Source organism: Bos taurus, chromosome 9, assembly GCF_002263795.3.
Source record: "Bos taurus isolate L1 Dominette 01449 registration number 42190680 breed Hereford chromosome 9, ARS-UCD2.0, whole genome shotgun sequence".
In the NCBI taxonomy this organism is placed as follows: domain Eukaryota; kingdom Metazoa; phylum Chordata; class Mammalia; order Artiodactyla; family Bovidae; genus Bos; species Bos taurus.
The window spans coordinates 49,836,254-49,840,815 of NC_037336.1; the positions used below are offsets into that span (position 1 = coordinate 49,836,254).

General features: G+C 33.2%; 1 pseudogene; it reads left to right on the forward strand.

Moving 5' to 3' along the window:
• Window positions 1–2,289: 2,289 nt before the first annotated feature.
• LOC107132768 (small nuclear ribonucleoprotein G-like) lies at window positions 2,290–2,539 on the forward strand (annotated as a pseudogene).
• The last annotated feature ends 2,023 nt before the right edge of the window (window positions 2,540–4,562 follow it).

Consider the following 4,562-nt stretch of genomic DNA (forward strand, 5'->3'; position numbering starts at 1 on the left):
GGATAAATTTCCAAGAAAAACATAATTTATAATAAGTTGTTCACAGAAAGAAGCAAATAACTTGAGTGAACAAATAACAGGATAAAATAATAGTTTTGAAATAAAAACATTAGAAACATAGCATTAGGGTCAGGTAGGTTTTGTCCAAATGCATTAAAAGCCATAAGAAGCAATTACTCTAATACTGTATATATACTTACAGAGCAGAAAGGAAAAGGAAACTTTAAGTGTTTTTTTTTAAATAAGCTATTAGAACCTTGATTTTAAAACATGACAAAGAGAAGATGCAGATACAGACCAGCCTCACATTTGAATAGGATGTACAATAAAAAATTGGCAAAAATATATTTTAAATATAGATGTAAATATTCTAAAATATTAGCAAAGAATCCTACAATATGACAAAAGAATAAAACTGCGTCCCCACAGGAAGTATTTATAGTTCTGTGACCATTTTTCTGAATATTCATTGGAAGGACTGATGCCGAAACTGAAACTCCAATACTTTGGCCACCTGATGCAAAGAACTGACTCATTGGAAAAGACCCTGATGCTGGGAAAGATTGAAGGAGAGAGAAGAAGGGGACAACAGAGGATGAGATGGTTGGATGGCATCACCGACTCAATGGACATGAGTTTGAGTAAACTCTGGGAGGTGGGGATGGACAGGGAGGCCTAGCATGCTGCAGTCCATGGGGTCACAAAGAGTTGGACACGACTGAGGAACTGAACTAACTGAACATTGTTTAATATTAGCATTGGCTAGCAAAATGCAAATATATCTTATTATACAAATGAGAGAAAAAAGAAAAATTAGGTCTTGATAGGGCTCAAAAAAGATGTTTGATGACATTTAACATTATCTAAGATTATAATTTTCAGTAAAATAGGAATATGACATATTTCCTTAATGCAGGGGAGTGGAGGGGTGGAAATTCATTTCCAACAAATAGCCACTGTTATGCTTAATGAGAAGACAATAGGGAGAAAATCAGGAATATTTATTATCATTATTATTTTACATAGTGCTGCAAATTCAAGTCAGTCATTTTAGATGAAAAGTTGTAAATATAATTGTAGTTTGCAAGTCATATAATTACAAAACTGAAAAGTACCAAATAGTCAGTTGAAAACATTAATGTTTTATTAATGTAGTTTAAATTTATTAAATTTTAGTTTAAAACTGATTTATCAAAAAGCTATGGGTAAGAGAACAGTTTAAAAAATAAACAATAATATTTTAAATATCAATAATAATCAGCCAAAATATAAAGGGTAAAAGGCTTAATCATAATAATAGCACAAAAATAAATATTCAAATTTAACTTAATAAATGCAGAAAATAAATGGGAAAATACTACAATATCTTTTGAAAATCATTCAAGAAAAGTTGAAGTAGTACTGAGGAAAAAAGACATTTGGGATGACTTACTAATCAACTAGAAACATTAAGATTTCTACCTCATAATTTACACCAAGTGTATTTTAGCTGAACTAAAGATGAATACAAAAAGTAAGATTATAAAACTAGAATGAAAGATTGTGAAGGATTGGCCAGTACTTTTAATCTAGTGTGACTATGGACTTGTAAGTTTGACTTCAAAGGCAGATTCCTCCAAAGAAAAAAAATTGGTAGGTTTCATCATATGAACTTTAAAACTGTCATCTGTCATCTTCAATGGAAAAGACATAATGATCAAAAGGTGAGACCTCTCTTTCCCTTGCATGGATGCATATCAGAATCTTTGTGTGTATGAATTCTAAAGTGAATCTGTGTAAAATTTTTTAACTGTCATACACTGAGTGTTTAGTATGTGCTAGGCAATGATCATATGAAGTGTACATCTTTATTTTCATTTCACAGATGAAATTTAGAGAAGTTATCAAGACCAAGTAACTTGATTAGCAGCTATCATACTCTGAATACTGTTCTAAGTACCTTATAAGGAGTCTCATTTAATTCTCACAATTACTCTATGAGGTAAGAACTACTATTATGCTAATATTCAGGTAGGAACTCTCAGGCTCATAGAGGTTAAATAATTTGACCTGTTTGTAAGAGGCAGCCTGCAGCTGACCTCAGTCTGCCTTCATGCACCCTTCCCCCACCAGCCAGAACTTAGAAATATTAGTTACATTATTTAAATTTTATTGAAATTCTCAAATAATCTTAAGTAGAAATGAGATGTTCATGTTTTTTCAGAAGCAGATATTTGTTTGAAAATATTGAGAAGCAGTGATTTAAAACTTTTATTCAGGAGGCTTCTTTGAGCTCGCAGAGTAGACATCATGAACAAAGCACACCCTCCCAAATTGAAAATCTATGGACAAGAAGGTATCATTGAAATTAAATGGTGGAAGACATGTCCAAGGAATATTGCAGGGATTTGATCCCTTTATGAATCTTGTGATAGATGAATGTGTGGAGATGGCAACTAGTGGGCAACAGAACAATATTGGAATGGTGGTAATACGAGGAAATAGTATCATCATGTTAGAAGCCTTGGAACAAGTATGAACAATGGCTGTGTTCACCAGAGAAATCGACTGCTTCCACGTGTCCCCTCTCCACATTTTACTACCAGAAAAATTGGGTTGTGTATATTTTCTTACTGAACTTTTTTGTTAAATAAACTTTTGTAATAGCCAAAAAAACCACAAAACTTTCATTCAACAGTTACCAATTAACAATGTAACATTAAAATTAGAAAAAAAATTTTTGTAACATTTTTAATAAGTATTTATTAAATGCCTACTGTGTATGAGACACAGTTTTAGGTATTAAATATCTAAAGAAGGAACAGATAGGCTTCTACCATTATGGAATTTACATTCTAAAAATAGGGTTAATAGCCTTACAAATTGTTAAAGGAAAACTAATCAACAGCCCAATATATAAAAGAACAAGTACACAAATGGTCAAGAATGAAATGAATTCTTAGGAATATATGCTCACACTCTTATTAGTAATGAAATAAATGAAATTTAAAGAATAAGGTATTACTTTTGATCTATCAGAAGAGAAAAGATTTATAAGAATAATTACAAGTAGTCTTGGGATTGGTGTGTAGGAACATAAACAACCCAGAAATTGATGTAAAGCTGTGGGAATTGACTCAAAAAAAGTTCCACCTCAGCAACCAACGATAAGGAATATAATAAAATGGAGTTTACATGTAATGGAACATTATTCCTTCATTAAACCTAATGATAAGGTCTTTACCAAAGGGAAAAATTGTTAGGAAGTAAAGAATATCATTAGGTGAAGAAGAGATTACAGAGAAAAAATATTTGAAATGACCTCATTTTTAATGAAAATCATTGGCTCTGTATCCTGTTGCAATATTAGAAGATTTTTTTAATTTGCATATCTAGGTTTTAAAAATATTGTTTAATTTCTATATGTCTTAGGTTGCACCTATACTACACTGCTGCTGCTGCTGCTAAGTCGCTTCAGTCGTGTCCGACTCTGTGTAACCCTATAGACAGCAGCCCACCAGGCTCCCCCAACCCTGGGATTCTCCAGGCAAGAACACTGGAGTAGGTTAACCTGCATAAATCCAGTCAGTTCAGGAGAAAAGTCAGATTCTACTCAACTATTGGGATTGTAGAGGCAAAAGCTGGAACCCCATTGCCCCTGCTCTATTCTGCCTCTGTTTGTTGACTAAATTTTGCCACAACTCTTCTGTGCAAACAGATAAAATATACTGGAGTTAGAGGGTATGTATCAAACTTCTAGAAAAATAAGGCAAATCACAATTATTTAGCATTAATACTCTAAAAATAAAGTATTGCTATCAACGTCTCAAATAGACATTAAAGATCCAGAAACTGACTCATGCTTGGCAAGTCGAAGCTCTTATTTGCCCCTAGAACTTGGACCATGTCTTTATATCTCATTAGGCAAGCCAAATATGGCATCAGGGAACAGCTAATTCCCTCTGCTCTCCTAGGTCACTGCTGACATTAAATGACCCTTTCATCACTACCCAGGTGCTAAGGAACTAAGTGAAGCAACTACAACCTTGTTTACATTGGGAATGAGATAATTTGATAAGCTCAGGACTTGCCTAATTGGGGCTACTAGTCTAAATGTTTATTCAACTGGCAAATCAATTTGTGTTTTCCCCCTAGTAAGCTGATTTTTTTAAGCCCAAGCAGAACTGCCAATGGTATTAGTATTACATAGATAGTCTCAAGTGTTTTATTAACAAACGGTCCTTTGACCCTAAAAAAGAGCATTTCTATTGGAGAAATGATGATGTCACCTATGTGCAATTTTGCTGGAGACTGCCATCTAATTTAAGCAGGGCACTGAGTTTGTGAGGGGTACAATCTTTAATTATAGAAATGGAGGGCTTACCTATCAGGAAAGGGTAGATTTTTCTTTCATATGATCTAATTCTGCAAAAACAGCTACAGCTGAAGACTCTTGTGTGCTGGACCTAACTTGCTATTGAGTAGCTAAATTCTCAAAACAGCCAAATTCAAGTTTAAATTAATCCAGTAAATTATTATCTAAAGTTTTTACTTAAATAATGTTTTACAAAACCTTTATGTAG